Consider the following 26,616-nt stretch of genomic DNA (forward strand, 5'->3'; position numbering starts at 1 on the left):
AAATCTCTGAAGAAAAATATTTAGTTAAACTATGAATTCCAAAGAGCCTATGGGTATTTATTTTCCCAAACTTTCAGTTTTGTTTGTCTTATTCTTCAAATCAGTGTACACTCATTGAATATATTAGTTAATTGGAAATATACTATTACCTTCTTTTTGACTTCATCTCCAAGGTCTGTACTTAAATTTCTATTTTAGATGCTTGGCCTTGTTTTAACAACTTTTTTCCCTTTTAAAGTTAATTTATCTAATGTTAACATAACCAAACCAGTTTTGTTGTTGAAATTTTCCTAGTATATCTTTTTTTCAACTTTTTACATCGACTTTTCTCTACTTCTTGGAAATAGTTGACGATTTTTAAAAATCTCCTCTAAAAGCAAGAAAAAAGCAACATAGGAGAATAATATGAATTTATAATTTACATAAGAGGAAATCAAAATGGCTGATTAACATGAAAAGAAGCTCCAACACTTTTAATAATCAGAAAAATTCAAACTAAAAAATTCAGGGGGTATGATTTTAAACCTACTACAACAGCCAAAATTAGAGTTTGACAATTGTAAGTATTTATGAGGATGGTAGGGAAAGGAATGATCATATACACTGCTGTGACAAACATAAATAAAGTTAAGATGGACATGCACATACCCTGGTATCTAGTTAATGCAGTAATTTCAATAATTCCATTTTGAGTTATTTATCATAGAAACTTTCATATGTACCCAAGAAGATAAGGTACAAAAAGGAACACTACAGAAGTATTTAAATAATGAAAAAAGTGGATACATCCCAAATATAAGAATGAAAAATAAATTATAGTAAAATTTAAGTTACTAAACATTAAACTTCTGACTGAAGATGGCAAATGTTGACTGAAACAAAAAACTAAAACTAAAATTTTATTATTCAAAATTTATAAAATGAAATAATTATTAAAGAAATTTAAATATTTTCAAGTGATATGGCTTTTGTGTGGGGTAGGTCAATAACATTTATACCTACGACTTTAAGATTAGAACATCACTAAGACTTTAGGGATACCTTTACAACCTGAAAATAAGAGAGCTAGTGCTAATATATCAGTGTGAACAACTCTCCCAAATATAAAGTTGAGTGAGAAAACTATGGTATAAAGTGATTCTATAGAATGATAGCATTTATATATTGCTTAAAACCATACAAAATGCTACTATATACTGTTCAGGTATATATCAATACAAACATAGACCATATAAAGATATATCCAGGAATAAAAAGAACCAAATAAAGGATAGTATTTATCTCTGGGATGAGGTGGCATACGCAAGAAGTTTCAACTATAATCATGATGCCACATTTATTAAACTGAATAACATGTGTGTGTTCAGTTGTTCTGGACTCTTTGTGACCCTGTGGACTGTAGCCCTCCAGGCTCCTCTGTCCATGGAATTTCCCAGGCAAGAATACTGGAGTGGTTTATCATTTCCTTCTGCAGGGGATCTTCCCAACCCAGGGACTGAACAGGTGGCTCTTGTGTCTCCTGCACTGGTAGGCAGATTCTTTAGCACTGAGCCACCTAAGAGATAACATTAAATATTTTTCTTTGGAAATAATTAAAACTTACTAAAAAGCTGGAAGAACAGTGCACAGAGCACCCAAATATCCCTCACAATGATTCACTAATGTTGAATTTTGCTCCATTTGCTTTAACATTTGTACTTCATGTGTAAGCATACCCTGCCTCTTTCTAAAACCACACACATGTTTTCTGACCCGTGTGACTGTACACATCATGACATTCACCCTTAAATATGTCAGTATATTTTTCCTAAGAATAAAGATAATGTCTTCCTTAACCACAGTATGGTTATCCTCCTCAGCAAATTTAACATGTTGCAATATTTTCAGTCTAATCCAAAATCACTGCAGATGGTGACTGCAGTCATGAAATTAAAAGATGCTTGCTCCTTGGAAGAAAAGCTATGACCAACCTAGACAGCATATTAAAAAGCAGAGACATTACTTTGCCAACAAAGGTCTGTCTAGTCAAAGCTATGGTTTTCTAGTAGTCATGTATGGATGTGAGAGCTGGACTATAAAGAAAGATGAGCACCGAAGAATTGATGCTTCTGAATTGTGGTGTTGGAGAAGACTTTTTTTTCCCATTTATTTTTATTAGTTGGAGGCTAATTAGCCCCTTGGACTGCAAGATCTTACCAGTCCATCCTAAAGGAAATCAGTCCTGAATATTCATTGGAAGGACTGATGCTGAAGCTGCAATTCCAATACTTTGGCCGCCTGATGTGGAGAACTGACTCATTGGAAAAGACCCTGATGGTGGGAAAGATTGAAGGCAGGAGGAGAAGGGGATGACAGAGGATGAGATGGTTGGATGGCATCACTGACTGGATGGACATGAGTTTGAGCAAGCTCCGGGAGTTAGTGATGGACAATGAAGCCTGGTATGCTGCAGTCCATGGGGTCACAGAGTCGGACACGACTGGGTGACTAAACTGAACTGAATATTTTAAATCTAATCTCACATGTGTATTCTTATTTTGTTTCATTCTGACTCAAAATTATTCTTTGGAACTTTTCCCCTACCATAAAGATTCATTCTAAGCTCAATATTTCATTTAGGTGTCCTGTTTCTTTGCTGTGCTGTGCTTAGTCACTCAGCATGGAGCATTTCCACAGCATTATTTTCACTGAGATGAAATTCACATACCATAAGATAAAACATTTCAAAGAGAACAATTTATTGATTTGCTTACTAAATCATCCCAAGGAGTATATCCTACTCAATCACATTCTATCATCCTTTACCATACTGTAGAATTTGGTTTGCCAATATTTTGCTGAAGATTTTTGCATTTAAATTCAAAACACTAAACCTGTAGCTTCCTTTTCTTGTAGTGTCCAAGTCTGACTTTGGTATTAGGGTAATGCTGGCCTTGTAAAGTGAGTTTGGAAGAGTTCCCACTTCTATTATTTTTCAGAAGAGTCGCTAATAGACAGCTATTAATTCTTCAAATTTTTCATTGGATTCATCCAGAGAAGCCATGTGGTCCTGGACTTTTCTTTTAGGGATGTTTTTGATTACTGATCCAATCTCCTGGTTAATAACTGTCCTGTTCAGACTTCCTATTTCTTTATTATTCTGTTTTGGTAGGTTTTATGTTTCTAGGAAGTTATTCATTCTTTCAGGTTATCTAATTATTGCTGGGATCACAGGAGTTGCTTATCATCCATAGTGTTTCTGTGGTATCTTCAGTAATGCTCCCTCTTTCGTATTTGATTGTATTTGAGTCTTCTCTTTTTTTCCTAGTCTAGCTAAAGGTTTATCAATTTTACCTATCTTAAAAAAAAAAACAGCTTTTAGTTTCACTCATCTTTCCTACTGTCTTTTCATTCTCTGTTTATTTTTTGCTCTGATCTTAGTTATTTCCTTCCTTCTACTAACTTCAGACTTCATTTATTCTTCTTTTTCTAATTCCTTGGAAGGTAAAGTTAGGATGTTTGAGACCTTTCTTTTTTCTTAATACAGATATTGATCACCATTACCATCCCTCTTACATCTGAATTTGCTACATCGTGGAAGTTGTGGTGTTTGCTTTTCCATATTCCTTTGTCTCATGATACTTTCGATTTCCCTTTTTTTTCATTGACCCACTGGTTGTTTAAGAACATTCTGTGTAATCTCCATACATTTGTGAATTTACAAGTTTTCTTCTAGTATTGGTTTCTAGTTTCACACCATCCTGGTTGAAAAACACATTTGATATGATTTCAATATTCATAAATTTATTAAGACTTGTTTGTGGCCTAATATATGATTAATCTTAGAGAATGTTCAATGTGTGCTTGAGAAGAATGTGTATTTTTTGCTGCTGTTGAATGGAAGGTTTTATATATGTCCGTCAGGTCCATCTGCTGTAACATTTTCAGTTCTTGCTATTTGCCTTACTGATTTTCTCTTTAGATGATTTACCTGTTGTTGAATGTGGGGTGCTGAAGTCCTCTACTATTATGGTATTGCTGTCAATTTTTCCCTTCAGATCTGTTAATATTTGCTTTATGTACTTAAGTGATCTGATGGTAGGTGCATAAATACTTACACTTATTATAACTTCTTGATGAACTAACTATTTTACCATTTGTTGCTACTGCTCAATCGCTCAGTTGTGTTCAACTCTTAGAGACCCCAGGGACTGTAGCATCCCAGGCTTCTCTGTCCCTTACCATCTCCTGAAGTTTGCCCAAGTTCACATCTATTGCATCAGTGATGCCATCTAGCCATCTCATTCTCCGACGCCCTCTTCTCCTTCTGCCCTCAATCTTTCCCAGCATCAGGGACTTTTCCAATGAGTCAGCTGTTTGTATTAGATGACCAAAATGCTGGAGTTTCAGCTTCACATCAATCCTTCCAACAAGTATTCTGGGTTGAGTTCCCGTAAGACTGACTTGTTTGATCTTCTTGCTGTCCAAGGGATTCTCAGAAGTCTTCTCCAGCTCCACAGTTCGAAGGCATCAATTCTTTGGCATTCTGCCTTCTTTAAGGTCTAGCTTGCACAAGCATCATGACCACTGGGAAGACCATAGCCTTGACTATACAAAACTTTGTTAGTAATGTCTCTTCAACACACTGTCTAGGTTTGTCATAGCTTTCCTGCCAAGAATCAAACATCTGATTTCGTGGCTGCAGTCACCACCCGCAGTGATCTTAGAGTCCAAGAAGAGGAATTTACCATTATATAATGACTTTGCCTCTTATTACAGCTTTTGGCTTAAAGTCTATTATGGCTGATATCAGTGTACCTGTCTGTACTTTCTTTTGGCTTCTATGTGCAGGAGATACATTTTTTATACAGTTTCACCTTCAGTCTAAATGTATCATGAAAGCTGAAGTGAATCTATTTTTCTTTTAGGCTCCAGTGAGGATGCCAGCACCTAGATTCATGCTAATTAGAAGCTGAACTTTGAAACTATGTAGTCAAATCCCTTTTGGGAAACACCGGGAGATGGGTGTTTTTGCCTGCTCCCTCTGCACTGAACACTGAACCTGGAGGGATAACCACAGTAAGTGCTCATGAAAGTGAAAGTTGCTCAGTCATGTTCAATTCTTTGCGATGCCATGGATGTCCGTGGAATTCTCCAGCCCAGAATTCTGGGGTGGGTAGCCTTTCCCTTCTCCAGGGGATCTTCCCAACCCAGGGATTGAACCCAGGTCTCTCGCATTGCAGGCAGATTCTCTACCAGCTGAGCTGCAAGGGAAGCCCAAGAATATTGGAGTGGGTAAGTGCTCATAGCCCATTAAGAATTGCCTCTTTGTTTTCTATAGTACTATGGGACTCGTGAACACAAGCTCTGCTGGCTTTCAGAGTTAGGAGTTTGAGGGAACCATTCCTCAGGGGGGAGTTTAAAAAGTTGATATGCAAGATGTGTGGCCCCAACCTTTCACTCTTCTTAAATTTTTAAAAAATTTATTTTAAATAAAAGGATAATTGCTTTACAATATTGTGTTGATTTCTGCCATACATCAACATGAATCAGCCATAGGTACACATACATCCCCTCAGTTTTGAACCTCCCTCCCACCTCCCACCCCATTCCGCCCCTCTAGGTTATCACAGAGCCCCAACCCTTCACTCTTCAGGGAAAAGCTGGGTTTTCGGGGTTCCATCCCTGTTATATGGTCCTATGCAAGGACTGGAGTTTATGGCAAGAGTGTATATACATTATTCCTACCCATTTCAATGTGGATATTTTCTCAGGAGCCTAAGGTACAAGAGTCACTTAACTAGTTTCTAAATTTCACAGGGAATTGCTCCATGTGTAGCTGTCTGTGAGAGAGCGAAATTCAGGAGCCTCCTATGTTGCCCTCTTGATCTTGAGTCTCAGCTATCCCTTCTATGATTCTGTCATTGCCAGGATTTTCTGGTTAAATTTCTAGCTGGTCTGCCACTAGTCACAAATAGGATTACAATGCAGAAAAGCAGTGTTAATTTCTTTTTATTTCCTACTGGATTCAACATTATTTTTGTTGAAAATGATGTTGTGGGCTTAAGCTTTCCAACCTTTTGGCAGCAAAGTTGACGGTTTTATGTCCCGCCCTGCCCAAGCAAAACTATCATTCTCACTGTGGGAAAGATAGGAGTCATCCAGGTAAGAATACTATTCTTATCCGAAGTTCTAGCATGAGTAAACGCTACCGAATTTGTTGTTTGCTTTTGCTCAATTTGCAGAGAATTGAAAGTTGTATGCAACAATTGTCTAGTTTTACTGCTGGTTCTTTGGGGAGAGGATTTTCTGAACTCTTCATACTGCCATAACCAGAATCATTATCCCCAGTGATGTTGATTTTGTTCACCTAAACTTTTGTTTATTACTATCTAACTCTTCCAATGTATACTTCGTATTTTTCCTCGTAACTAATAAGCCATCTGAGTTCAGACACTTTAGATCATGCAAATATTTTGTTCCTTACCAAAATTTTTGCCTAGATTTAGCATCAATTGATCATTACTATCTGAATCAGTCTTTACTGTTATGATGATAAAATGCTTTTGCAAATCACATTCAACCAATTAGAAATTAGCACTTAATGTTCAGCAATAATCAGAACTCTCATTTATTCTCCCATTACCTACTTATTTATATATCCATTATCAGTATAGACTCATGGATTTCTATTTTTTTATTCCAACATTCTGTAAGTTATTACTGACCTTAATTATGTTTGTGCCCATTAAGTCCTAAACTTAGACAACGGTCACCCCTTTGACCTAATTCCTGTGTCCCTATGACATGAACCCTTTCCTTTTTAAGTTCTTTCTTACTTTCGAGCCTGACAAAATAATCCAGACTCATACTTTACTTACTCTGTCCCTGCTCTGAAGTTAGTCACCTCTCCAAGGAGGCCTGGTTCCTTCCATTAGAAATGGCTTTTAAAAATCAAGAATTGAAGGTATTAGGGTAAATGTTAGATCATTTCTGCCAAGGTATCTTTGTTTTGGGGTTACTTTTACAGATAAGAGTAGATACATGCACATATACAAACATATATACATGCATACAGACAGACAGACACACACATACATATATATATCCATACACATGCATTTGAGAATTCTGAGTCCATATCATTACTTTCAGTTCCAATCTATTTTCACAGGGTCTCCCAACTGACTCCAATACATATTTGTATGTTCCTTCTTCCAATGAAAACCCTGGATGCTAATGACATAAACACATTTATTCATTTGCTAAATCTTATATTGGGGGCTTCCCTGGTGGCTCAGATGGTAAAGAATCTGCCTACAATGCAGGAAACACAGGTTCAATCCCTGGGTTGGGAAGTTCCCTTGGAGAAAACAATGGCTATCTACTCCAGTATTCTTGCCTGGAGAATTACATGGACAAAAAGCCTGGTAGGCTACAGTCCATGGGGTCACAGAGAGTCGGACATGTAGATGACACCAACCTTATTGCAGAAAGTAAAGAGGAATTAAAGAGCCTTTTGATGAAGGTGAAAGAGGAGAGTGAAAAAGCTGGCTTAAAACTAAATATTAAAAAAAACAAAGATCATGTTATCTGGTCCTATCACTTCATGGAAAATAGATGGGGAAACAGTGAAAACAGTCACAGACTTTATGTTCTTAGGCTCCAAAGTGAATGTGGATGGTGACTGGACATTCATGGACAGCCATGAAACTAACAGACACTTGCTACTTGGAAGAAAAGCTATGACAACCATGAAACTAACAGATAGACTAACAGAAAAGCTATGACCAACATAAAAGTGTATTAAAAAGCAGAGACATTTCTTTGGCCTCAAAGGTTCATCTAGTCAAAGCTATGGCTTTTCTAGTAAGTCATGTATGGATGTGAGAGCTGGACCATAAAAACACCTGAGCGTCGAAGAATTGATGCTTTTGAACTGTGGTGTTAGAGAAGACTCTTGAGAGTCCCTTTGACTGCAAGGAGATCCACCCAGTCCATCCTAAAGGAAATCAGTCCTGAATATTCATTGGAAGGACTGATGTTGAAGCTGAAGCTCCAATACTTTGGCCACGTGATGCAAAGAACTGACTCATTTGAAAAGACCCTAATGCTGGTAAAGATTTAAGGCAGGAGGAGAAGGGGATGACAGAGGATGAGATGTTTGGATGGCATCACTGACTCAATGGATGTGAGTTTGAGCAAGCTCCAGGAGATGGTGAAGGACAGGGAAGCCTGGCATGCTGCAGTCCATGGGGCTGCAAACAGTCAGACATGACTGAGGGACTGAACAACAGCCTCGCTCTGTAGTCTAGGTTTCCTGGTTCAATGGATAGAGCCCGGCCTGGGGGAGCAGAGCCATGGGTTCCTGTTCTGGCTGCCCCTAACTTTCTAGGTGACTTTATTATATTCGTTTATTCAACAAACATTTACTGTGTGCCTACCACGTACCTGACACTGTCCTGAGCCCTGGGGCAAGCATTAGCCCACAGAACAGTCACAGTTCCTGTCTTACTAGAGCTAATGGCTGAGTGAGGAGACAGACTACAGGAAATTGACAAGCAACCTGCCCTCCAAACCTTCATTTCCCAAACCTTACAACTCCACATATATGTGGAATCCAGGAAAATGGTACAAATGAACCTATTTGCAAAGCAGAAACAGACACACAGATGCACAGAACAAATGTGTGGACACCGCTGGGGAGAAGGGGGTTTGGGATGAGCTGGGAGACTGGGACGGACATATAGACACTGCTAAGATAACTGGGGAGAACCTGCTGCTCAGCACAGGGAACACTCTTCAGTGCTCTGTGGTGACCTAAATGGGATAGAGATCCAAAAAAGAGAGAATGTATGAACACACACCGGTGATTCACTGTGCTGTACAGAAGAAACACAACATTGTCAAATGGGACCTAATGAAACTTAAAAGCTTTTGCACTACAAAGGAAACTATAAGCAAGGTGAAAAGACAGCCCTCAGATTGGGAGAAAATAATAGCAAATGAAGAAACAGACAAAGGATTAATCTCAAAAATATACAAGCAACTCCTGAAGCTCAATTCCAGAAAAATAAATGACCCAATCAAAAAATGGGCCAAAGAACTAAACAGACATTTCTCCAAAGAAGACATACAGATGGCTAACAAACACATGAAAAGATGCTCAACATCACTCATGATCAGAGAAATGCAAATCAAAACCACAATGAGGTACCATTACATGCCAGTCAGGATGGCTGCTATCCAAAAGTCTACAAGCAATAAATGCTGGAGAGGGTGTAGAGAAAAGGGAACCCTCTTACACTGTTGGTGGGAATGCAAACTAGTACAGCCACTATGGAAAACAGTGTGGAGATTTCTTAAAAAACTGGAAATAGAACTGCCATATGACTCAGCAATACCACTTCTGGGCATACACACCAAGGAAACCAGATCTGAAAGAGACACGTGCACCCCAATGTTCATTGCAGCACTGTTTATAATAGCCAGGACATGGAAGCAACCTAGATGCCCATCAGCAGATGAATGGGTAAGGAAGCTGTGGTACATATACACCATGGCATATTACTCAGCCGTTAAAAAGAATTCATTTGAATCAGTTCTAATGAGATGGATGAAACTGGAGCCCATTATACAGAGTGAGGTAAGCCAGAAAGATAAAGAACATTACAGCATACTAACACATATATATGGAATTTAGAAAGATGGTAACGATAACCCTATATGCAAAACAGAAAAAGAGACACAGAAGTACAGAACAGACTTTTGAACTCTGTGGGAGAAGGTGAGGGTGGGATGTTTCAAAAGAACAGCATGTATATTATCTATGGTGAAACAGATCACTAGCCCAGGTGGGATGCATGAGACAAGTGCTCGGGCCTGGTGCACTGGGAAGACCCAGAGGAGTCGGGTGGAGAGGGAGGTGGGAAGGGGGACCGGGATGGGGAATACGTGTAACTCTATGGCTGATTCATATCAATGTATGACAAAACCCACTGAAATGTTGTGAAGTAATTAGCCTCCAACTAATAAAAAAAAAAAAAAAAAGAAACACAACATTGTAAAGCAGCTGCATTCTGATAAAAGTGTAAAAAAGGAGAGCAGAGTTATTTGCTTCTATATGTCCTCAGTTTTAATATATTTTGCTTCTTTTGATTATGATTGGTCTAATACTATTTTCTGAGGGTGTGAGATCTAAGTTAGTTTGGAGAAGTCAAAACTTGAGAATTTGCTGTACCATTTTAGCAACTTCTTGTGAGTCCAAGTATTTAAAAATTAAGATTTACATTTTAAAAAGTCTGTAGTTGTAATTAAAAGTCTGTTAATTTCCAAAGGCTATTATGACAAATTTCCACAAACTTAATGGCTTAAAATTCAGAAGCCCTACTCCTAGGTTTCCCAGCTTCTAGCAATTGCCTGCATTCTTGAGCTCATGGACCCCTTCCATCATCAAAGCTGGTAAGGCTGGTTGAGTCTTTCTCTTTTGTGTGAATCAGAGTGCACCACTCTCACACTGTATCTCCCTCTTCCATCTTTTAAGGACCTTTATGACTACACTGGGCCCACCTAAAGGAATTGACATTCGAGTTGCAGTTTTTTGTTTTTGTTTGTTTTTTTAAACTGGGAAAATTAGGAGAAAGGGTGAGGAAATGTATAAGACTCTGTACTTTTTTTTTTCATTTATTTTTATTAGTTGGAGGCTAATTACTTTACAATATTGCAGTGGATTTTGTCATACATTGACATGAATCAGCCATGTTTTAAGAATTAGCAGAAGTTAAGAGTTAGGGAAGCGAGATCAGCAAGACTTCCAAGTTGACAGACAACCACATGCAAAGAAACAAAGGACTGAGGGAGGGAAAGGTATTCAGAAGACCTACAAGGAGTTTTGCCAAGGGCAAGTTCATGAACAATCTATATACCATTAGGAAGGAATCTAAACTTTTTCCCTGAAGACTCTGAGGAAGAACTTTTTCCTCTCTACTCCCCTCTGAACCCACTGTAATACCCACAAAAAAATAAATTCATTTTAATAACCCATCAGAAAATAAAAGTCATGGCCAGCATCATGTAGTATTAGATAAAAAGTGAAGAAGGAAGGTATGCGGCTCTCCTTAGAGAGCTTACATTAGTAGAATCAATTTATGACAGCAAGGAGTGAAATATTACACTATATTTACTACTAAAGGATAACATCTCATGTATTAGAAATGAGTTAGGGGTAACAGTCTAATGCTTAAAGGGTAAGTTTCTCATTATCCAGAAAATTATTTCAGTTCAGTTGCTCAGTCATGTCTGACTCTTTGTGACACCATGGACTGCCGAATGCCAGGCTTCCCTGTCCATCAAAACTCCTGGAGCTTGCTCAAACTCATGTCTATCGAGTCGGCGATCCAACTACCTCATCCATAATATAAAATAAAGTTTACCTGTGAGTAACTAATGGATTGCTTACATTTTGCATTTTTAAACATCACATGCTTTAAGTTTTAGATAATTAACAATCTCAAACATTTTAAGAAATTACATAGATGTTTTTATTCCTAACCAGCACCACTTGTTGCTGGCTTCATTTTCCTTGAACTGCTAGTCATAATCAGTTTTCTAAATAACCTTGAATGTTTCCTAGTCTTCGGTAGCCAATGTCTATCCAAAGCTACACAATAACAGGAGAGAAAAACAGTATGAAAAGCAAACATTCCAGTGATAATTTCTACTGATTTGACTACAATGATACATACACATCCTGTTGACTATCCAAATAGTAAAACATTCTGAAAAATTACTTCCTGATCTTAACTTTTCTTTGAGGGTTAAAGATCTAAAATTCATAACATCAAACATTAATGAAGGTATTTGTTTCTTGCTATGAAAAAACAACACCACAAAAAAAAAAAAAAAAAAAAAAAACAAACACCACCACAAACTTCTCTCCAGAAACCTCCCCTTCTCTGAATAATAAAGATATGCTATACAAATAGAACACTATGTCTCAGCTTTCAAATGGGCAAATTGAGGAACTGAAGGTCCTGGTTTTCTTGGCAGGTTATATTTCCAAAAGCCTTAAAGAATTTACTGTGATTCTGTCAATCCACAATGGAGAAAATGTTAGAATAGTCATGGTTTAACAAAAGTCATGAAAAACGGTATTTCTCATTCATTGATCAATATTTGTTGAAAGCCTACAAGAAAAAGAAATGCAACAAGGCAAAACGGTTGTCTGAGGAGGTCTTACAAATAGCTGAGAAAAAGAAGAGAAGGGAAGAGCAAAGGAGAAAGGAAAGACTTGATGCAGAGTTTAAAAGAATAGCAAGGACAGATGAGAAAGCCTTCTTAAGTGAACAATGCAAAGAAATAGAGGAAAACAAAGAATGGGAAATACTACAGATCTCCTCAAGAATATTAGAGATACCAAGGGAACATTTTGTGCAAAGATGGGCACAATAAAGGAAAGAAATGGCATGGACCTAACAGAAGAAGATATTAAGAAGAGGTGGCAAGAATACACAAAGGAACTGTACAAAAAATGTCTTAATGACCTGGATAACCATGATGGTATAGTCACTCATCTAGAGCCAGACATCCTGGAATGTGAAGACAAGAGGGTCTTAGCAAGCATTACAACAAACGAAGCTAGTGGAGGTGATGGAATGCCAGCTGAGCTATTTCAAATGCTAAAAGATGATGCTGTTAAAGTGCTGCATTCACTATGCCAGAAAACTTGGAAAACTCAGCAGTGGCCATGGGATTGAAAAAAGTCAGTTTTCATTCCAATCCTAAAGAAAGGCAATGCCAAAGAATATTCAAACTACCACACAACTTCACTCATTTCACATGAGTAACGCTGGTAATGCTCAAAATCATTCAAGACAGGCTTCACCAGTATGTGAACCGAGAACTTCCAGATGTACAAGCTGGATTTAGTAAAGGCAGAGGAATCAGAGATCAAATCGCCAACATCTGCTGAATCACAGAAAAAGCATTCCAGAAAAATATCCAGGAATTCCAGGAAAACATCTACTTTTGCTTCGTTGACTACACTGTTGTGACTGTGTGGATCACAACAAACTGTGGAAAATTCTGAAAAACGTAGGAATTTCAGACCACCATACCTGCCTCCTGAGAAACCTGTGTGCAGGTCAAGAAGCAACAGTTAGAACTGGATGTGGAACAATGAACTGGTTCCAAATTGGGAAAGGAGTACATCAAGGCTGTATGTTGTCATCCTGCTTATTTAACTTATATGCAGGGTACATCATGCAAAATGCTGGGCTGGATGAAGCACAAGCTGGAATCAAGATTCCCAGGAGAAATACCAACAACCTCAGATATGCAGATGACACTACCCAAATGGCAAAAGGCAAAGAGGAATTAAAGAGCCTCTTGATGAAAGTGAAAGAGTAGAGTGAAAAAGCTGGCTTAAAATTCAACATTCCAAGAATTAAGATCACTGCATCTGGTCCCATCACTTCATGGCATATAGATGGGGAAGCAGTGGAATCAGTGACAGACTTTATGTTCTTGGGCTCCAAAATCACTGCAGATGGTAACTGCAACCATGAAATTAAAACACGCTTGCTCCTTGGAATAAAAACCATGACAAACCTAGACAGCATATTAAAAAGCAGAGATATCACTTTGCCAACAAAGGGCCATCTAGTCAAAGCTATGGTTTTTCTAGTAGTCACGTATGGATGTGAGAGTTGGACCATAAAGAAGGCTGAGCACTGAAAAACCGATGCTTTGGAACTGTGGTGCTAGAGAAGACTCTGTTAGAGTCCCTTGGACTGTAAGGAGATCAAACCAGTCAATCCTAAAGGAAACCAACTCTGAATATTCACTGGAAGGACTGATGTTGAAGCTGAAGCTCCAATACTTTGGCTACCTGATGTCAAGAACTGACTCACTGGAAAAGACTCTGATGCTGGGAAAGATTGAAGGCAGGAGGAGAAGTTGACGGCAGATGATGAGATGGCTGGATGGCATCATCACTTCAATGGACATGAGTCTGAGCAAGCTCCAGGAGTTGGTGACGTACAGGGAAGCCTGGCATGCTGCAGTCCATAGGGACAGAGTTGGACATGACTGAGCAACTGAATAATAACCAACACCACTATGCTCCAAATACTAGGAATATAATAATGAAGAAAAATAAAATCCCTACCCTCTCAGATTATCTAATACTTTACAGTTTAGTTCTGTAACTACCATTGAGAGGCAATGTTTCATATTTGTTACAAATTCAGTGCATTATTTCCAAATATGTTACAAATGGAAATCTTCTAAGTAAAAAAATAACTAAATGTAACTCAACTGGGCAACTATACATGGGTGTATTTCAGTGGTTATGAACATTTTTATCCCCTTGAATGTGACATGAATTAAATACACTTTGCATGCATGTCAGGTTGCTTCATTTGTTCCTGACTCTTTGTGACCCTGTGGACTATAGCCCACCAGGCTCCTCTGTCCATTGGATTTCCCAGGCAGGAATACTGGAATGGGTGCCATTCCCTTCTCCAGGGAATCTTCCTGACTGAGGGGTTGAACTCAGTCTCCTGCACCGGCAGGCAGAGTCTTTATTGCTGAGTTACCAGGGGAGACCATTTAGTGGTAGCATTTAACCATTTAGTGTTAGTATTTAAACACAATAAAAGGAAAATGGAAAATCCTTTGAATTAGGATTCTTCTGAACTGTCCTCAAATGATATCATGTAGCAAGCAGATATTAAATACTTTATTTATGTATGATTCTCACAAGCAGAGTACATTAATCAACAACCCATTGGTCATGACTGTTAGTATTTGGTATTTTGAAAATAGTTTACTTTATAAACCTAGCATAAATATTAAATGTTTAATTTTTAAAAGAAAGCAATCAGTTTTCTGATAACATTGTGACCACTTCTGAATGCTCAAGCTTCATCAAATATCTTATTATTTCATGAATGCCTATCATGGGTCTGTATCATTGCTTATGTCTTTCCCTCTGCCTGGAATGTCCTTCCACTCTTCTAGCTAGTAAAAGTTAGCTCTTAGTATCTCTATTATTGCACTAATTACACTGTACTATAATTTTTAAAACATATAAAAGTATTATCTGGGATAAGAGCATGAGACAGTTTTATCTTTACATCCCTAGTGACTAGCACAAGACTTGACATATGGTAATGGTTCTATAAGTATTTGACCAAAAAAATTATACTCCTGTAGATAGGCATCATAGAAATTTTGTTCTTTCTACTAATTATTATAAAAACTTAAAATTGAAACAGTCTTCCCTAGAAATTCTTAGGACTCTGGAATAAAGTAGACATGGTAAGAAGCATCTTCAGAAAAGTGCTCCAGACAGACTAGTGAGGAGATTTAATTTGTTTCAAAACCTCAAGACAAATAGCTGACAATCAAACTATCTCAAAATGATTAATCATACATATAGTTACAGTAAAACACTAAATTTCCTATTCCTTTTCTACCTAGAGCACAATATTCCATTTACAGTAATGATCTAAACTTTTGTGCCCACAAATTCTCCAACTACATGTTCAACTACATACAATAAGAAAGAAAATGGCTACTTCATTTTTTTCAATTGTGATTGAGAATAAGACTAAATCAAGTACTAGTGTTATATGAATGATCTAGGAAAACTAAATGAAAACAGTAATGTGATCCAAGACTCTAGATTTTGATCATTTAAGGAAAAAGGACAAAAATCATTCTACAACTGATGCATTAATCATGTGGTTCATAAATTTACTAATCAACATATTCTTCTAAAGCTGTTACCTTTAAAGAGAAGAATTTTCCACAACTTAAGCCTTCATTCTTTCCTCTAATAATCTTTCTTCTTTCTTTTCAGGAACATAAATTACTCTTGATATGCTTATAAAAGTTAATATCACTTTAAGAATAATTATATAGCATTACAATCAGAAGCTTTTCCAGAGGAAGACAAAAGAGAGAATGCCAGAAGTTTTCCATTAAAACATTTAAGAGCAGAAATAACTTTTTGAATAGCAAGTATGGTTACAGTCAACATTTTAAGGATGTTTATATAAAAAGGAAAAATAATGTTTGTAAGATAAACTGAAGAAAAAACTCTAGCAATTTTAATAATTAAAAAAAAATCTATACTTAGTATTAGAGATAATACACAGAAATATTGACTCAATAATAGCCCATGAAAAACTGGCTAAATATGGGTAAGCAAAAAGAAAGTATGCATATAAGAAAGTTTACACTAGGATAAGATCATGAGGAAAATAGAAATTTTGATCAGACCAGTAATGAGTAAGGAGATTCAAACTATAACCAAAATTTCCCAACAGAGAAAAGTCCTGGACCAGATGGTTTCACTGGTGAATTCCACCAAACATTTAAAGAAGAATGAATACCAATTCTTCTCAAACTCCTTCAAAAAACTGAAAAGGAAGGAACAATCCCTAAGGCCAGAATTACCAGAATAACAAAGCCAGGTAAGGACTGAATAGGAAAGAAAATTGCAGGCCAATCTTACTGATTAACATAATATATGAAAATTCTAAACAGAACAGCAGGAAAATGAATTCAATACCACATTAAAAGGACCATACACAATGATCAAGAGGAATTTAATTGCAGGATGCAAGGATATTTCAACATATACCAACAAATCAATGTGATATACCACATTAATAGAATTAACTATTAAAAAATCCTATGATTATCTCAATACATGCAGAAAAACATCTGATTCAAAATTCTTTCATTATAAAAACTCTCAGAAAATTGAGTATGGAAAAAAACATACCCCAACATAAAAAATGCCGATATGAGAAGTCCACAGCTAACATCTTATTTAACAGTGAAAGCGTGAAAGCTTTCCCCCTAAGATCAGAAGTAGGACAAGGGTGCCCACTCCTTTTCAACACAGTACTGGAAATCCTACCCAGGGCGATTAGGCAAGAAAATGAAATAGAAAGCATCAAACCAGAATGGAAGAAGTAATAGTTTCTGTTTGAAGATTATATGATCTTCTATATATACAGAAAATCCTAAAGACTCCATTAGAGAGCTGTTAGCACTAATAAACAAATTCAGCAAAGTTGCAGGATATAAAATCAACATAGAAAAATCAGTTGCATTTCTACACACTAACAACAAGCTATTTGAAAAAGAAATGAAATAACCTCATTTATAGTAGCAACAAAATGAATGAAATACTTAGGAATAAATTTAACCAAGGAAGCAAAGATCTGTATGTTGAAACTGATGAGAGTTTGATGAAAGAAACTGAGGAAGATACAAATGAATGGAAATATACCCATGTTCATAATTCAGAAGAATTAACACTTAAAATATCCATACTATATAAAACCACCTATAAATTCAATTTAATCAAAATTATTGAAAAGACCCTGATACTGGAAAAGACTGAAGACAGGAGGAGAAGGGGACAGCAGAGGATGAGATGGTTGGATGGTATCACTGACTCAACGGACATGAGTTTGGATAACCTCCAGGGATTGGTGATGAACAGAGAGGCCTGGTGTGCTCCGGTCCATGGAGTCGCAAAAAGTCAGACACTACTGAGTGACTGAACTGAACTGATAATTATATTTTCATAGACATAGAAAAAAATCAATCCTAAAATTCATATGAAACCATAAAAGTCCCTGAATAGCCAAAGGAATTCTGAGAAACGACACAGTTGGAGGTTTCACAATTCCTGATTTTAAACTATATTACAAGGCTACAATAATACTTTTAAAAAAGTATAGTACTGGCATAAAAACAGACACATAAATCAATGGAATAGAATTCAGAGTGTAGAAAGAAACTCATACATATACAGTGAACTAATATGTGACAAAGACCCAAAAATATTCAATGGAGAAAGGATAGTCTCTTTAACTAAAACTGAAAATTCATGTGCCAAATAATGAAATTGGACCCCTATCTCACACCATTCACAAAAAATAACATGAAACATTAAATACATAAATAAAAGAAACAAAACTATAAAACTACTAAAGAAAACAGAGAAAAATCTCCCTGATGCTGGTCTTGGCAATGATTTTTTAGATGTGATACCCAAAATTCAAGCAGCAAAACCAAAAATAAACAATTGGGACTACACCCAACTAAAAAGTTTCTGAACAGCAGGAGAAACAATCAGCAAAATGAAAAGGCAATCTATAAACAGGAGAAGTTACATGCAAATCATCTATTTGCTAAGATATTAATATCTAAAATATAACAGCAACTCATATAACTCAGTAGCAAAAAGGAAAAAAAAAAGATTACAAAATGGGCAAAGGACTTAAAAAAAAAAACAGACATTTTCCCAAAGAAGACATATAAATGCCAACAGGCACATGAAAAGATACTCAACTTCGCTAATCATCAAGGAAATGCCACTCATCTCACAACAGTTAGAATGACTACTATCAAAAGACAAAAGAGATCTCTCTTGCACACTGTTGGTGGAAATGTAAATTGGTCCAGCTGCTATGGAAAACAGTATGAAGGCTCTCAAAAAATAAAAAAATAGAACTATCATATGATACAGTGATTCCACTTCTGAGTACATATTCAAAGGAAATAAACTCACTATCTGTAAGAGGTACTCATGTGTTCACTATAGTACTATTCACAATAGCCATGACATGGAAACAACCTATGTGTCTATCAACAGATGAATGGGAAAAACACATATATAATACACCGGAGTATTATTCAATTATAGAAAGGAAGGAAACACTGTCTTTCATGACAACATGGATAGATCCTGAAGGCACTATGCTAAATGAAATGTCAGCAAAAGACTAATACTCTATATCCTCCTTTTCATAGACTGAAAAAGCTGAATTCAGAAACAGACAGAATGGTGGTTACAAGGGGCTAGGCAGTGTGGGAGGGCTTTCCCAGGTGGCTCAGTGGTAAAGAATCCGCCTGCTAATGCAACCAGACCCAGGAGATGTGGGTTTAATCCCTGGTTTGGGAAGATACCCTGGAGTAGGAAATGGCAACTCACTTCAGTATTCTTGCAAGGAAAATCCCATGGACAGAAGAGCCTAGCAGAATACAGTCCATAAAGGTAGCAAAGAGTCAGACACAACTGAGTAACTGAGCATGCATGTACGCAAAGGGTGGGGGAAGTGGGAAGATACTGGTCAAAATATATGAATTTCAGGTATAAGATGAATAAATTCTGAGCATGTAATGTATAGCAGGGTACTATAATTAACAATATTGTATTACAGATTTAAAAACTATGAAAAGAGTAGATGTTAAATGTTATCAGCACACAAATGATAGTTATGTGAGGGGATGACGGTGGTAACTAATCTTATTACAGTAATCATTTTTCAATACAGTATCACACTGTAAACCTTAAACTTATACATGTTATATCTCAAGAATATCTCAATAAACACAGATGTTACATGATTAATGCTATTTTACTATGGAAACAGAGTGACAGTAACTTAAGGCCCAAAATAACTTTAGCCTGTGACTTTAAGAAGGTCTAATAAGTAGTGTACTATGAAGTGGGGAACAATTATTCTAAAATGAGTGTGTTTAACACTGAGGAATCCAGATCTGAAAGAGACACGTACACCCCAATGTTCATCGCAGCACTGTTTATAATAGCCAGGACATGGAAGCAACCCAGATGCCCATCAACAGATGAATGGATAAGGAAGCTGTGGTACATATACACCATGGAATATTACTCAGCCGTTAAAAAGAATTCATTTGAATCAGTTCTAATGAGATGGATGAAACTGGAGCCCATTATACAGAGTGAGGTAAGCCAGAAAGATAAAGAAAATTACAGTATACTAACACATATATACGGAATTTAGATAGATGGTGGCGATAACCCTATATGCAAAACAGAAAAAGAGACACAGAAGTACAGAACAGACTTTTGAACTCTGGGGGAGAACGTGAGGGTGGGATGTTTTGAAAGAACAGCATGTATACTATCTATGGTGAAACGGACCACCAGCCCAGGTGGGATGCATGAATCAGGTGCTCTTGCCTTGTGCACTGGGAGGACCCTGAGGAGTCGGGTGGGGAGGGAGGTGGGAGGGGGGATCGGGATGGGGAATACGTGTAACTATATGGCTGATTCATGTCAATGTATGACAAAACCCACTGAAATGTTGTAAAGTGATTGGCCTCCAACTAATAAAATAATATTTAAAAAAAAAAAAAAAAATTAGTGTGTTTATAGTTAGAAACCAAATTATAGGTGAACATATATCTCAAAAGATGTCAACAGAATTTCACAAAATTATCTGGATAAAGGAGGGATATCTGAGCTATGAATTAAAAAAATCAGAGGGGCTATAAAAACCAGTTCCTGAATACAATCTTATTAACATGAAAAATTACAATTTTCTACACAAAACACAAACCTTAGGTAAATAAAAAGCAATTTACATAGACTACAAAAAGATACAAATAAATAAAATAGATGTTAAGTTGGAGATGAAGCTGGTTAACAGAAAATTTTAAGGAATGAGGTGGGTAATGGCATAAGTCCACATAACTACTTCAGGCAAACACTGCTCTGAAACTGTGAAAAACAAATTCATTATCATAACAACCCTTGGAAAGAAGAACCAAGGAAATGCTATCATTACATTTAGGCCTTTCACAGGAAAACTAGTCAAGGCTACAAAAGTATCTTAGAGTTTTATCTGCTTCCTGTCTGTGCTTTGTAAAATCTACCACCACTACCGCATCCCCAACACAGGTAGTGAACTGTGATAATGGTCTAATATTGGCCTTCAACAAACTCTAACCAAAATGACCAGTGATAAAAACATGATTGCAGACAGAATTATCAGTACCACATGCTTTGGCAACTACAACTGCATACAATGCTGTTTGAGAGGCATCTTTCTTTCTCCTTTCCTTTCTTATCTTTTCCTTATAAAGAATAAGCTAAAAGAAAGATGCTGAAAAAGTAAATTTTGAACATGTAAGCAAAAAATAATTAAGCTCAAAATACTAGAGAGTAAAATAATGAAATCTGATATTCAAATGGCTGATCATCATCTGTTCTGTGTACTTCATCCATATACAGAATTCTCCTAGGAGATATGACTGCCATCTTCATGGCTGGTGCAGTAATTTATTCAATAAACACGGATGCCTTCTGTGCCCACGGCACTATGCCAGATATAGAGGATGCACAGGATAATAAGACAAGGCAGTTCTTGAAGCTCCCCAGTCAAGAAAGTGAAAACGCCCCATTAATAAATAAGCGAAAAACATGTCTTCCTGAAGACATTTGGGAATTAACATATCAGTCCTCTGCTGCCTTTTTGTTACCTGAGGATAAAATCTCTTACTTTGTTCAAGCACTGAACTTATATAAAAAAAATAAAAGGTGTACATATGAAGAGTTAAATAGTTGCACAAGTTTTCTAAATATTACTAAGATAAAGCACAAATACAGAAAAGAATACAAATCAAAAGTATAGTTCAATGAACTATCTTACAAACACTACCAAGGTCAAGGGAGGACTTTGCCAGCAGCCCTAGAGGCGACTTGCATGCGCCTCTAATCATGACAACCTCTCCACTGCCATAAGTAATCAATACGCTGCCTTTCTTCTATTAAGCATTTTCCTGATTTTTCCTACAGACATTTTTTTATCACCAAAAAGTGCATCCCTAGACACTACAGTATAATTTCACTCTGTTAAAAATGGAATCTGTTTAAATCTCTTACTTATTTTTTGCCCAAGCCATGTGGCATGCTGGATTTTGGTTCCCTGACCAGGGATAGAACCTTCATTCCCTGCAGAGGAAGTATGCAGTCTTAACCACTGGATTGTAAGGGAAGACCCTCAAAACATTTTTAATCTGGAGGTTCCTCCTCCATATAATTTATTTGTTAAAGAATTTGTGACATTTGACCAACAGTTTCTGAGAGCCTGGATTTTGACAACTGCGGTCTCTGGATGCAATGTGTTCCCCCATCTTCTATATTTACTGGGATCAGAATCAGACTTAATCTCTTGGGCAAAATACAGGCAGTGTCTGGCAAGGTTAGTTCAGTTCAGTTCAGTTCCATCGCCCAGATGTGTCTGACTCTTTATGACCGCACGGACTACAGCATGCCAGGCTTCCCTGTCCATCACCAACTCCCGGAGCTGACTCAAACTCATGCCCATCAAGTCGGTGATACCATCCAACCTTCTCATTCTCTGTTGTCCCCTTCTCCTCCCACCATCAATCTTTCCCAGCATCAGAGTGTTTTCAAATGAGTCAGCTCTTCACATCAGGCGGCCAAAGTATTGGAGCTGCAGCTTCAGCATCAGTCCTTCCAAAGAATATTCAGGACTGATTTCCTTTAGGATGGACTGGTTGGATCTCCTTGCAGTCCAAGGGACTCTCAAGAATCTTCTCCAACACCACAGTTCAAAAGCATCAATTCTTCAGTGCTCAGCTTTCTTTATAGTCCAACTCTCACATCCATACATGACTACTGGAAAAACCATAGCTTTGCCTAGATGGATGTTTGTTGGTAAAGTAATGTCTCTGCTTTCTAATACGCTGTCTAGGTTGGTCATAGCTTTTCTTCCAAGGAGCAAGTGTCTTTTAATTTCATGGCTTCAGTCACCATCCGCAGTGATTTTGGAGCCGCCAAAAATAAAGTCTGTCACTATTTCCACTGTTTCCCCATCTATTTGCCATGAAGTGATGGTACTGGATGCCATGATCTTTGTTTTCTGAATGTTGAGCTTTAAGTCAACTTTTCAACCCTCCTCTTTCACTTTCATCAAGAGGCTCTTTAGTTCTTCACTTTCTGCCATAAGGGTGGTGTCATCTGCATATCTGAGGTTATTGATATTTCTCCCGACAAACTTGATTCCAGCTTGTGCTTCATCCAGCCCAGTGTTTCTCATGATGTACTCTGCTTATAAGTTAAATAAGCAGAGTGACAATATACAGCTTGACGTACTCCTTTTCCTATTTGGAACCAGTCTGTTGTTCCATATCCAGTTCTAACTGTTGCTTCCTGACCTGCATACAGGTTTCTCAAGAGGCAGGTCAGGTGGTCTGGTATGCTCATCTCTTTCAGAATTTTCCACAGTTTACTGTGATCCACACAGTCAAAGGCTTTGGCATAGTTAATAAAGCAGAAATAGATATTTTTCTGGAACTCTCTTGTTTTTTCGATGATCCAGCAGATGTTGGCAATTTGATCTCTGGTTCCTCTGCCTTTTCTAAAACCTTTTCTAAAGCTTGAATATATGGAAGTTCACAGTTCATGTACTGTTGAATCCTGGCTTGGAGAATTTTGAGCTTTACTTTATTAGCGTGTAAGATGAGTGCAATTGTGCAGTAGTTTGAGCATCCTTTGGCATTGCCTTTCCTAAGGATTAGAATGAAAACTGACCTTTCCCAGTCCTGTGGCCACTGCTGGGTTTTCCAAATTTGCTGGCATGTTGAGTGCAGCACTTTCACAGCATCATCTTTTAGGATTTTATTTATTTAAAAAAAAATTTTTTTTTATTAGTTGGAGGCTAATTATTTCACAACATTTCAGTGGGTTTTGTCATACATTGACATGAATCAACCATAGAGTTACATGTAATCCCCATGTCTTTTAGGATTTTAAATAGCTCAACTGGAATTCCATCACCACCACTAGCTTTGTTCGTAGTGATACTTCCTAAGGCCCACTTGACTTCACATTCCAGGATGTCTGGCTCTAGGTGAGTGATCACACCATCGTGATTATCTGTGTCATGAAGATCTTTTCTGTACAGTTCTTCTGTGTATTCTTGCCACCTCTTCTTAGTATCTTCTGCTTCTGTTAGGTCCATACCATTTCTGTCCTTTATTGAGCCCATCTTCGCATGAAATGTTCCCTTGGTACCTCAAATTTGCTTGAAGAGATCTCTAGTCTTTCCCATTCTATTGTTTTCCTCTATTTCTTTGCACTGATCACTGAGGAAGGCTTTCTTATCTTTCTTTGCTATTCTTTGGAACTTTGCATTCAAATGGGTATATCTTTCTTCTTCTCCTTTGCTTTTTGCTTCTCTTCTTTTACAGCTATTTGTAAGGCCTCCCCAGGCAGCCATTTTGCTTTTTTGCATTTCTTTTTCTTGGGGATGGTCTTGTTCCCTGTCTCCTGTACAAAGTCATGAACCTCCGTCCATAGTTCATCAAGCACTCTACCAGATCTAGTCCCTTAAATCTACTACTCACTTACACTGTATAACTGTTAGGGATTTGATTTAGGTCATACCTGAACAGTCTACTGGTTTTCCCTACTTTCTTCAATTTAAGTCTGAATTTGGCAATAAAGAGTTTATGATCTGAGCCACGGTCAGCTCTTGGTCTTGTTTTTGCTGACTGCATAGAGCTTTTCCATCTTTGGCTACAGGAATATAATCAATCTGATTTCGGTGTTGACCATCTGGTGATGTCCATGTGTAGAGTCTTCTCTTGCATTGTTGGAAGCGGGTGTTTGCTATGACCAGTGCGTTCTCTTGGCAAAACTCTATTAGCCTTTGCCCTGCTTCATTCTGTACTCCAAGGCCAAATTTGCCTGTTACTCCAGGTGTTTCTTGACTTCCTACTTTTGCATTCCAGTCGCCTATAATGAAAAGGACATCTTTTTTGGGTGTTTGTTCTAGAAGGTCTTGTAGGTCTTCATAGAAATGTTCAACATCTTCAGCATTGCTGGTCGGGGCATAGACTTGGATTACCGTGATACTGAATGGTTTGCTTTGGAAATGAACAGACCTCATTCTGTCGTTTTTGAAATTGCACCCAAGTACTGCATTCTGGACTCTCTTGTTGACTATGATGGCTACTCTATTTCTTCTAAGGGATTCTTGCCCTACTCACAGTAGTAGATATAATGGTCTTCTGAGTTAAATTCATCCATTTCAGTCCATTTTAGTTCGCTAATTCCTAAAATGTCAATGTTCACTTTTGCCATCTCCTGTTTGATCACTTCTAATTTGCCTTGATTCATGGACCTAACATTCCAGGTTCCTATGCAATATTGCTCTTTACAGCATCTGACTTTGCTTCCATCACCAGTCACATCCACAGCTGGGTGCTGTTTTTGCTTTGGCTCCATCTCTTCATTCTTTCTGGAGTTGTTTCTCCACTGATCTCCAGTAGCATAATAGGCACCTACCGACCTGGGGAGTTCATCTTTCAGTGTCTTATCTTTTTGCCTTTTCATACTGTTCATGGGGTTCTCAAGGCAAGAATACTGAAGTTGCTTGCCATTTCCTTCTCCAGTGGACCCCTGTTGTCAGAACTCTCTACCATGACCCATCTGTCCTGGGTGGCCCTATATGGCATGGCTTATAGTTTCATTGAGTTAGACTTGGCTGTGGTCCATGTGATTAGATTGGTTAGTTTTCTGTGATTGTGGTTTTCAGGGTGTCTACCCTCTGATGGAGAAGGTTAAGAAGCTTATAGAAGCTTCTTGATGGGATAGACTGACTGAGGGGGAAACGTCTTGTTCTGATGGGTGGGGCCATGCTCAGTAAATCTTTAATCCAATTTTCTGTTGATAGGTGGAGCTGTGTTCCCTCCCTGCTGTTTACCTGGGGCTTAACTATGGTGGAGGTAATGAAGATAATGGTGACCTCCCTCAAAAGATCCCATGCATGTACTCCTACACTCAGTGCCCCCAACTCTGCAGCAGGCCACCACCGACCCATGACTCTGTCAGAGAATCCTGGACACCCACATGCAAGTCTGGGACGGTCTCTTGTGGGGTCACTGCTCCTTTCTCCTGGGTCCTGGTGCACAAGGTTCTGTTGTGCCCTCCAAGAGTCTACTTCCCAGTTCAGTGCAAGTTCTGGCAGCTCTATGATGTGGTTAATGGTAACCTCCTCCAAGAGGGCTCATGCCATATCCAAGTCTGCTGCACCCAGAGCTCCTGTTCCTGTGGCAGACCACCGCTGACCCAGGTACAGGCATACAAGTCCTCCTAAATGAAAAAGATCATGTGAACAGTGCTTAGCTAAAATCAATTAAGTCAGTGTTTAGTAGGGACCATGCACAGGCTGTAGGTAATTCATGAACCCCTAAAATTACGTCCAAAACTTTGTGCAGGAAGGTTTTAATCAACAAGATATTCTTTACAGAAATAAGTGCCACCAAGGAGTCAGTGCCTATTTCACACATTAAACAAAACAGTTTTAATTAAATTAATTTGAACTTGGTTAAGATGATTCAATGAGCAGAAGCTTTCAGGGAGGAAGAATTTTTAATTTTTAACAGTTTAAACTCCTATGGGGAGGCAAATATAATAGAGAACTACTACTTTGGGATTGATGCCATCATTCATCTTTATTAGGATACTAGAAACTCTATGGGTGGTTATTTAGTCACTGAGTCGTGTCCAACTCTGGAGACCTCATGGACTGTAGCCTGCAAGGCTTCTCTGTCCATGGGATTCTACAGTCAAAAATACTGGGGTGAGTTGCCATTTCCTTCTCCAGAGGATCTTCCTGACCCAGGAATTGAACCAAGGTCTCCTACACTGCAGGCTGATTCCTTACCAATTGAGCTATGAGGGAAGCCCATTAAACTCTTCTGAGGCTCTCTAAATTTCACTGATTGATGTCACAGAGAAGAATAAGGACG

At 37.8% G+C, this 26,616-nt stretch overlaps 1 protein-coding gene across 3 annotated transcripts in view; it reads right to left on the reverse strand.

Moving 5' to 3' along the window:
• SBF2 (SET binding factor 2) overlaps positions 1 to 26,616 on the reverse strand; it is a 481,299-nt gene that overhangs the window by 221,575 nt on the left and 233,108 nt on the right. The window lies entirely within an intron of this gene.

The sequence above is a fragment of the Muntiacus reevesi genome, chromosome 9 (assembly GCF_963930625.1).
Source record: "Muntiacus reevesi chromosome 9, mMunRee1.1, whole genome shotgun sequence".
In the NCBI taxonomy this organism is placed as follows: Eukaryota; Metazoa; Chordata; class Mammalia; order Artiodactyla; family Cervidae; genus Muntiacus; species Muntiacus reevesi.